The sequence below is a fragment of the Acinonyx jubatus genome, chromosome B2, assembly GCF_027475565.1.
Source record: "Acinonyx jubatus isolate Ajub_Pintada_27869175 chromosome B2, VMU_Ajub_asm_v1.0, whole genome shotgun sequence".
In the NCBI taxonomy this organism is placed as follows: domain Eukaryota; kingdom Metazoa; phylum Chordata; class Mammalia; order Carnivora; family Felidae; genus Acinonyx; species Acinonyx jubatus.
Window position 1 is genome coordinate 146,224,124 of NC_069385.1, and position 10,884 is coordinate 146,235,007.

Genomic DNA, 10,884 nt, shown 5'->3' on the forward strand with positions numbered 1-10,884 from the left:
GTAAAGGGTTAGTATCCAAAATCTATAAAGAACTTACCAACTCAATACCCCAAACCCAAATAACCCAGTGAAGAAATGAGCAGAAGACATGAATAGACACTTTTCCAAAGGAGACATCCGGGTGGCCAACCAACACATGGAAAAATGCTCCACATCACTTATCATCAGGGAAATACAAATCAAAACCACAATAAAATACCACCTCACACCTGTCAGAAAGGCTAATGTTAACAACTCAGGCATCAACAGATGTTGGCAAGGATACAGAGGAAGGGGAACCCTTTTGCATTGTTGGTGGGAATGCAAGCTGGTGCAGCCACTCTGGAAAACAGTATGGATGTTCCTCAAAAAAAAAAAAAAAAAAAAAAGAAAGAACTACCCTACGGCCAAGCAATTGCATTACTAGGTATTTACCCAAGGGATACAGGTGTGCTGTTTCAAAGGGTCACATGCACCCCAATGTTTGTAGCAGTGCTACTGACAATAGCCAAAGTACGGAAAGAGCCCAAATGTCCATCGATGGATGAATGGATAAAGATGTAGTATATATATACAATGGAGTATTACTTGGAAATCAAAAAGAATAAAATCTTGCCATTTGCAACTACGTGGATGGAACTGGAGGGTATTATGCTAAGTGAAATTAGTCAGAGAAAGACAAATATCATATTATTTCACTCATATGTGGAATTTCAGAAACAAAACAGATGAACCTAAGGGAAGGAAAGCAAAAATGATATAAAAACAGAGAGGGAGACAAACTGTAAGAGACTTAAATACAGGGAACAAACTGAGGGTTGCTGGTGGGCTGTTGGGTGGAGGGATGCGCTAAATGGGTGAGGGGCATTAAGGAAGGCACCTGTGGGATGAGCACTGGGTGTTATATGTAAGTGATGAATCACTAAATTCTATTCCTGAAATTATTATGACACTGTATGTTAACTAACTTGGAAAGAACGAAAGAATGAAAGAGAAGGAAGGAAGGAAGGAAGGAAGGAAGGAAGGAAGGAAGGAAGGAAGGAAGGAAGGAAGGAAGGAAAATTAAAAATAAAAAATAAAAAGAAAGGAGGAAAACAAAAAGCTATAGAGCAGTTTCATTGTATGGGTTTTCTAGGGCCGCCATAACAAAATGCCAAAACCTGGATGGCTTAAAACAAACATTTATGGCCTTAGCTCTAGAGTCTAGAAGTCTGAAGTCAAGGTCTCCGTCAGGCGGTGCTCTCTCTCATGGCTCTCGGCAGAATCCTTCTTTGCCTCTCCAAGCTTCTGGTATTTGCCAGCAATCCTAGGAGTTGTCTCCCCAGTAGACGCCCCACTCCAGCCACCGGCCCGTCTTCTGCTGATGTGCCTTCACATGGCCTCCCTCCTGGCATGTGTCTCTCCATGTCCAAATCTCCCCCTCTGGTAGGGACACGAGTCAGATCAGATTAGGGCTCACCTCAAGACCTCCTTTTAACTCGATTACTTCTGGAACAACCCTATTTCCGAGTCAGGTCACATTTCCACTGATTACCCATGTCTTTTGGGGGAACTACAATTCAGCCCCAAATATCCATCATCTCAGGGTTCCCTCAGGACCCTTTGCCATGAACCTTCCACACACGCCTCCACTATAGCTGCGTGAGACCACTGGACTGATTTCTGTCAATGTGGATGAATTTTGTTCTTGAATTTCATACATTTTTTTCACCCCGCGTGTTTTGGAGGGTTCACCCGTATTATTGCACGTATCGGATGTACATTCTTTACCGCCGACTACTCTTCCGTTGTGTGAATATGCCTGAAACATTATTATTCACTTACCCGTGACAGACACTTGATGGACTAGTATGAATGAAAATTCATATAAAATGTTTTGGCAGGCATATGGTTTTATTTCACTTAAATATTTAGGAGGAGAATTGCCTGGTTATATCTTAAGCGTATGTTTCACTTCATCGTCAACTGTCAAATATTTTTCCAAATTGGGAGCTCAAATGTACACTGCAACCACCAGTGTGTGAGAGTTTCAATTTCCCCACATCCGGGCAATGTTTGATGTTGTCAGTCGTCTTTATATGTACGGGTTTTAATTTTCATTTGGATTTACTTTGCATTTCCCTGAAGATCAATGTTGCTGAACACCGTTCAATGTGACTGTTGCTCATGTATGCGTCTCATTTTATGAAATTCGTGCTTGAATTTTTGTGCCCTTATGCTTACTGGGTGTCTGTCCTTATATCACTGAGTGGGAAGAGTATGTTTTATATTTTCAATACAAGTCCTATGTTATAGTTTGTGTATATAATAAATAAGTTCACATATAAAAGTATCTTAAATATTTTTCTCAAGTCTTTGTCTTGACTTTGCATTTTCTTAATACTGTGTTTTAGAAAGCAAACATCTAAGAGGTGCCTGGCTGGCTCAGTCAGGGAAGTATGTGACTCTTGTTCTCAGGGTTGTGGGTTTGAGCCCCATGTTGGGCATAGAGATTTCTTTAAAAAAAAAAAATCTTAAAAAAAAGAAAGCAAACATTTAACAATTTTATGAAATCCAATTTTTTTTTTAATGGCTCATGCTCTTTGGGTCCCTGATTACAATGCTTTTTCTACATTAATTACATGCAGAGTTTTTTTCTTGTTTACTTCTACACATTTGATAGTTTTAGTGTTAAATTTCATGTAGTGTATATGAATGATTTTGATTTTGTTTTTTGTATTAAGTGCAAGATAAGAATGGAGATTCATATTTTCCATACGTTTATCCAGTTGCTAAGGACCATGTTTGAAAAACCTTTCCTTTCTCCCATTAAATGACATTTTACGTCTGTCATAAATCAAGATGTGTAGGTCTGTTTCTGGACATTCTGTCCTTTCCCATTAATCTATGTAAGTATGGCAGTACTCCAGTATTTTGATTACTATAGCTTTATAATATAAAAGCTTGAAATCGTGTGGTATAATTCCTCTACATTTGTTTTTCTTTTCCTAATTATTTTGGCTATTCTATGTTCTTCAGAATCAGCTTGTCAGTTTCTACAAAAACTCCTGCAACTGAGTTACTGATTAGTATTTAATTTTTTTTTAATGTTTATTCATTTTTGAAAGACAGAGAGAGACACAGCACAAGCAGAGGTGGGGGTGGAGAGAAAGGGGGACACAGAATCTGAAGCAGGCTTCAGGCTCTGAGCGGTCAGCACCAGAGCCCGACGCAGGGCTCGATCTCACGAAATAAGAGATCATGACCTGAGCTGAAGTCAGACGCTCAGCCAACTGAGCCACCCAGGCGCCCCTACTGGTTAGTATTTTATTGAATTTCTAGATCAACTCAGAAAAAACTGCCATTTTAGTAATACTGAATTTTCCAATTTTTGTAAATTTCTATGGTCAGGTCTTGTGCATCTTGTTAAATGTATCCCTAAGTATTTTATTGATTGTAATTGAAAATGCTCACTTAATGTTTCAATTCTTTGTTGCCAGTATATATATATATAAATACAATTAATGTTTCTATATTATTGTTGTAATCTGTGACCTAAATTTACTTATAGATATAATGCTAATTTTTGTAGATTTATGAGGATTTTCTGTGTAGCTGATTATGTTGTGTGTAAATCAATATGGTTTTATGTCTTCTTTTAAAATATGTGTTATTCACTCCATTCATTCATTCATTCATTCACTCATTCATTCCAGTTTTGTTTGGTTTGGTTTTGTTTGGTTTGCACTGATTGGGGCTTCCAGTAAAATGTAGAATGGACGTGGTGTGAACAGACATTTTTGCACCTATTTCTTGTTTACTGAGTTAAAAAGTCATATGGATGGTATATTTGGTCAAATATTTTTTCTGTATCAAATGAGATTATTATCTATATATTTTTGCCCTGTTAATATGTTACATTTGATTGACTTTTCAATACTGAAGTAAACTTTGATTCGTGAGACAATGTCTCCTAATTCATGGTGTATTATCCTTTTTATAGATTGCTGGATTTAATTCATTAATATTTTAAAAACAATTTTTGCCTCTATGTTAATGAGGGATATTGGCCTATAGGTTTCTCATAAGGATTTTCTCTGCTTTTGGTGCAGGTTATGCTGTGCTTATAAAACAAAACAGAAAGCATTCCCTGCTTTTCTATCTGGAATATGTTCAGATTGGATTGACTGATATTCTCTTTTTTTTCTAAAAGTACTTAATTAAATATACCAGTGAATGAAAACATACCAAAAATATTAAATAGCTTAATATTTTTAAAAATACTCAGTGGCTTTGTGGAAAGTTTTAAATGTATGAGTTGAATATCTTTAATAGTTACAGAGCTTTTCAATATTTCTATTTCCTCTTGTGTATGTTTAAGTGAACTGTGTTTTAAGTAAACTATATTTTTTTTGTTTGTTTGTTTGCTTGTTCTTGTTGAGGTTTAGCTGACATATTGTATTAGTTTCAGGTGTTCAACATAGTGGTTTGACATTTGTATATGTTGTGAAATGATCAGCACAATAAGTCTAGTTAGCATGCATAAATTGTGTTTTAAAGGGATTTTCCCATTTTGCCTAACCCTATAGTTTCTGGCAAAAAGTTTTTCATAATATTCCCAGTTACCTTAATATTATGCATAGATCCTTTCATCATTCTTTCTAATCTCAGTAGTGTCTCCAGTGATGTCCTCCTTTTAAAAAATATTTATTTATTTTTGAGAGAGAGAGTGTGTGTGAGTTGGGGAGGGGCAGAGAGAGACAGGGAGACACAGAATCTGAAGCAGGCTCCAGGCTCTGAGCTGTCAGCACAGAGTTCAATGCGGGGCTCGAACTCACGGACCGTGAGATCATGACCTGAGCCAAAGTGGGATGCTTAACCAACTGAGCCACCCAGTCGCTCCAAGTGATGTCCTCTTTTGTTAATGAAAAATTTCATCCTCTCTTTTTTTATTGGCCTATTTATTTATTGACATTTTCAGAGAACCAGATTTTGTTTCATTAATTTTCTTTATCATTATTTTCAATGATAGCCAAACTATGGAGAGAGCCCAAATATCCATTGACTGACAAACAGATAAAGAAAATGTGATATATGTGTGTATATATATATATATATATATATGCATATGCATTTATATGTATACACACACACACACAATGGAATATATCTCAGCCATCAAAAAGAATGAAATCTTGCCATTTGCAATGACGTGGTTGGAGTTAGAATGTATTATGCTAAGTGAAATAAGTTAATCAGAGAAAAACATCATATGATCGCACTCGTATGTGGAATTTAAGAAACAAAACAGATGAACACGTTGGGGGCGGGGGAGAAGAGAGGGAAACAAACCACAAGAGACTCTTAGGAATAGAGAGAACCATCTGAGGGTTCACGGAGGGAGATGGGGTGGGGGATGGGCTGGATGGGTGATGGGTACTAAGGAGGGCACCTGTTGTGATGAGCACTGGGTGTTGTATGTAAGTGGTGAATCACTGAATCCTGCTCCTGAAACCAATATTGCACTGTATGTTAATTAACTGAAATTTAAATTAAAACAGAGATAAATAGAATTTAAAAAGTTTTCTTTATTGCTTATTTTATATTTTATCAATTTCTGCTTTTTGCACTTTCCTTCTTTGGATTTAATGTACTCTTCTTTGCCTAGCTTCTCAAGGTGAAATCTTTTATTATTGGTTTCAAACCTTTTTTCTTTTTTAATATAAGAACTTCCAACTCTAAATTTTCTTTTGTCATTACTTTTACTGCACTCCAAATTTTTTCCTAAAGTTGCATTTTTACTAACATTCAATTTCAAATGTTTTTTTTTAACTTGCCTTGACATTGCTTCTTTGACCAATATTATTTAGATGTATGTTGTTTAATTTCAGACATATGGGGACTTTCCAGATACCTACTTGTTATTCTAATTTACTTTTGTTGAGACTGTGCTCTCTAGAATATCATTCATTTTACACCATAAAGACAGCATGTTATCTATTATCTATCTATCTATCTATCTATCTATCTATCTATCTATCTATCTATCTAATTTTCTTGTTTCCCTTCCCCATCTTAGTTGAGATCACCTGACTACATTATTGGCAATACAGCAACAGCTTCTTAACCCACCTAAGTCTCCGCAAGATTTCCCCCTTCAATGTTTTCTTCATAGGACCCAACTCCAAGGTGCTCTTTCAACTGCAAAGCTAGTTTTAAAACTCACTCCTTAGAAGTGTTGAATGACTGACTGCCTACGGTTACCACCATAAAGTTAGTATTCTTTTGCCTTTATTATCTCAGCATTGAATATATCTCCGGCATCATTTTCCTACTAGAATTCACACGTAACTACTTCTAGCTCTTCAAAACAAGGGAAAACCAGTTACTGAATTGACTCCAGGACTTGGCATTATTTCTACGTGCCTGAACCAGTCCCACCATCCCCACCAGTCCCTACATACACTCTCCTTCACCCCTTGATGCATTCAGTGCCGGGCGAGGGGGGGGAGGTTTTTCTCAGGAGTCCTCGCGCTCCGTCAGTAGCTACACTGTCTCATAATTGTGGTTTGCCTCAGTTTCTTCCTTATTAGGTTGCCACGTTCGTAGAGGGCAGGAATTCATACCCTCGTTCTGATCTGCATGCGTGGCATCATTCGCTGTTGATTTTGATCTACGCTGGCTACGAGACCCTTATTAGATGTGTGCTTTGCAAGTGCTGCCTCCCATTCTGTGCCCTTTTGACTCTCTTGTGCCCTGTGAGGCACAGAGGTTTTGACTTTGATGGAGTCCAGCTTTTCCTCATTTTTGTTTCTTTTCTCTCTGGGGCTTGTGATGTACACTCTGAGGACATCAGACCGAGACCAAGCGGAGAGGGGCTTGAATGTAGGAGCTGTTTTAGAGATATTTAGCGAGTTGAATGTCATAATCATTTAGAGGTAATCAGGGGTATTCATTTATGTTAATTAATCACATAATGGTGGAGCGAGAATGCCTGTTCATTTATAAATGTGCGAGGCAGCGATCAGAATCAACATTGTCTAGAAACCCCTCTCTCCCCCCCCCAAAAAAACCAAGTTGATCCCAGGAAACACAGATTGTGGGATCAGCTCAACAACAAAGAACCCCAGGCAGTCGTAGGAGTGCCTCAACCCAGGGTCAGAAGAGATGTGAAGGGTTTGGGGGATGGAGTTATTAATCCTAAGACAGTTTTAGGGCGAAAGTTGATAAGATCCTTCTAGGCCGGGATGGGGTGGATTTTTTAAAAAATATAATTTATTGCCAAATTGGCTAACATACAGTGCGTAAAGTGTGCTCTCAGTTTTGGGGGTAGATTCCCGTGGTTCATCGCTTCCATACAACACCGAGTGCTCATCCCAACAAGTGCCCTCCTCAATGCCCATCCCCCCACTTCCCCCCCTCCCCTCCCCTCCCCTCCCCCGCCCCCCATCAACCCTCAGACTGTTCTCTGTATTTAAGAGTGCGACTTTGTAAAGCAGGTGAATCACTGGTTCAATCAGCAGGACTGGGTCGTGGGAGGACCACGAGGTGCTCGCGTACTTACCCAGGTTCACCTTTGGTCTGGTCCTTGAGTGGTGGGCCTGAACAAGTCAGAGTGAAGACTGTTGGAGCCTAGTCTGTGTCCCTGGGCTTGGGGTGGAGACTTTTCCTGTGCAGTGAGTCCTCGGCTTGTGCGGATTCTGAGTGTTTGTCCTCCCTCCTCAGGAGGAGGGCCGCGCGGTCACGGTGAAAATACGCATTGAATCTCCCAAAGGGTCTCCGGTACAAACAGCGAGGCGGGGAGGGCGGGGCGTCGGGGCGCGGAGCCGTGGGCCCCGCTCTGGTGGAGCCCCAAACTGCTGTCGCTGCCCCCTGGCCATGCCCGCGCCCCAGACTCTCTCCCGTCTCCCTCTGCGGGCCTAGGGCTGCGGGGCTGGGGGGGTGGGGGGTACAGAGTCTCTCTCACCGCCTCCCTACCGACCTGAGAGTGGGGCGTCCTCTGTCCAGGAGTTTCCGTGGGCGCCCCAGGCGGGAGGTGTCTTTTTCTCTTTCCTTCCTTCCTCCTTCCCTCCCTCCCTTCATTCCTTCCTGTCCTTCTTCCCTTCCCCCCTTCCCCTCCTTCTTTCCTCCCTCCCCTTCCTTTTCCTGCCTTCCTTCCTCCTTCCTTCCCCCTCCCTCCCTTTCTCAGAACTCTCATTACTGTTACTACTGAAGCGTGGCTGACTCACAAGTTCCTATTAGTTTCAGGTGCCCAACACGGTGATTCAACAACTCTGTGCATCACTCAGTGCTCCGCACGATGGGTGTGGTCACCATATGACCTCATCACAAGATCAATCACTATATTCCCCGTGCTGTACTTTTCATCTCCCTGACCTATTTATTTTATAACTGGAAGTTCGTACCTCGTCATCCCCCTTTATGAATTTCATCACCACCCACCCCATCCCTCTACCAACTGCTTGTTTATTCTCTGTCTTTATGAGTCTGCTTCTATTGTTTGTTCTTTTGGTTTTTTTAGATTCCACGTAGAAGTGAAGTCATATGGTATGACTCCCTCTCTTGACATAATGCCCTCCACGTCCGTACACGTGGACACAAATGGCAAGGTCTCATTCTTTTATTTTATGGCTGAGGAGTATTCCCTTGGGTACATATACACCACGCCTTCTCTATCTACTCAGCTATGGATAGACACGGGGCGGGGGGGGGGGGGGCAGCTTCCACAGTCGGGCTATTGTAGATAATGCTGCAGAAAACATAGGGGTGCGCATAACTTTTCAAATTGGTGTCCTCGTTTTCTGTGGGTAATAGCCCAGTGGTGGAATTCCTGGAGCATATGGTATTTCTACTTTTACTTTTTAAAAGAAGCTCCATACCGCTTTCCACAGTGGCTGCACCAGTCGGCACTCTCGTCCACAGCGCACCAAGGTTCCCTTTCCTCACATCCCGGCCAGGCCAGCGTGTCTTGGGTTTGCTTTTCTGACAACTCAAAAATATTTGTTTCAATTTTGTTTTTTTTCAGGGTCCAAGGGGTTTGACCCGCGCGGGAGGGGGGGTGGGGGAGGGGCGGGGTGACCCCTGGGGCTGGTGACCAAGTTCAAAGCTTGGAGGCCGGGAGAAGGAAGGGCTCTTCTCTGCGTCCTGTTCTTTCACGGGCCAAATTCTCAGGGAAACGTGGTGATAAGGACATGCAGCAAAATGCTGGGTTCTCTGGAGATTCTGGAACAGTCGTGGGATTCCGTCGCACGGGAGAACACACTTACCCGGCATCGCCCTCGCCCGTTTCCGCAGCGTTTACCTTTGCCCTCTTTCCCTTCCCCGGTTTGGGATTGGGCCTTTGGACCGGACAAAAGCAACAAAGAGGGTACGCGTGTCCTCAGCCCATTTCCTGCAAGCTTTCCTCCCTGTTTTCTTTCCTCCTCTACCCGAGGCTAGGCCCACAGTCTATCCAGGAAGTGGAGGAAGAGCGGGGGAGAGGAGGGAGAGGAGGAAGGGGGGAGGAGGGGGGGAAGGCAGGGAAAGGGTGAGGAAGGGCGGGCCCCACTGTCCAACAGGGAACATTCGGCCGTGCAGAGCGCGGACGCGGGCAGCAACAGGTGCGCAGGGCGCGAACGCGCGGCTGGTGGACGGGCTTCGGGAAGCGGCGCGGAAAGACAGGCCAGCCTGTGGGAAGTGAACTGGGGAGGCGTGAGGGCCAAGTCCAACAGCCTGACGAAGACTCGGGCCCCTGGCACAAAGGTCCAGGCCCGAAGCCCCGCACCTGCCGTGAAAGCGAGGCGGCCGGTGGAGACGCCGTTATTTATTCTGTGATTCGCGGCAGGGCCACCGTGCCCGTCCGCGCGTCCTGCGCCGCGGTCCGGGCCCTGGGCTGCTCGGCCCACCCCGTTACCCGGCCTCCCAGAAGCTTCCGGAACGGAATCCCAGTGAATTCCTGCGCCAGGAGCGGCCAGCCGGGCGGGGGGGACGTCAGGATCGTCTTCGGGTCAACCGCGTCCCACGCTGAGGTCCGCGGAGCTCCCTCGGTCGGAAGGAACCTCAAAGCTGAGTCTTTGTGGGCACAGGTGTCAATGAGCGTCACGTGTTTCAAGAAATGCGGTCACGAAGCACTGCCATGGGACGTGTTTAATTCAAAGTGACCTTTGCAAAGAGAAACGTGGGAGTGCTTTCCCGAATTAGGTAAAAAGGGGGGACGAGCTCAAGTTCTGCCTCTAGAAGGAAATGGGTGGAGAGCACAGTGGGCACTGCGTTCGAAGCCACGAGGCGCAGGCGGAGAGCGGGGGTGATTGCCACCTTGCGGGAGCTCCGCGAGCAAACACGAGACCCTTCACCCCCCCGAGGACGCAGGAAGGGGGCTGAGGTTGTCTTTCACATAAGGTGGTGGCGAGACACCCGAGCAGGTGACTTTTGAACTTGCCTCGTGCAGCCCTGTATTGTAATTGAAATTTCGGGCCTTGAATAAACCGAGGATCGCAACGTCTTCCAAGCTCCAAGGTGACTCTGAAAAAGAAACTTCCTTTGAAGGCGATTGGATCTTCATCTTTACTATCTAGTCGAGTGTAGGAAGCCCACCTCTGCGTCTGGCCGGTTAGCTCAGTTGGTTAGAGCGTGGTGCTAATAACGCCAAGGTCGCGGGTTCGATCCCCGTACGGGCCACGTGTGGTTTTTGTCCCCACTCCCTAAAAATCCGTGAACGGATAAGAAGGTGAAGCTCAGCCTCCTCCGCTCACCAATGTTGAGCAGGGTGTAGGGCAGACGGGTGTCCAAAGATTCCCCAACGGTGACCGGGTTCTTCAGGTGAATTTCTCTCCTTATGCTCTGCTTACTTGGGCCGGGCTGTCCTTGGCCTGAGCAGGTAAGTAAAGCCTTTCAGAGCAACTCAGGCCCTGGCCTCTGCCCCCTTCTTTATTCCTATTTCCTCTTTTC

General features: G+C 44.0%; 1 non-coding gene across 1 annotated transcript; it reads left to right on the plus strand.

Moving 5' to 3' along the window:
- Positions 1-10,540: 10,540 nt before the first annotated feature.
- Positions 10,541-10,614, plus strand: TRNAI-AAU (transfer RNA isoleucine (anticodon AAU)). The gene has a single exon. It is a non-coding gene; the product is annotated as a tRNA-Ile (tRNA).
- Positions 10,615-10,884: the final 270 nt, after the last annotated feature.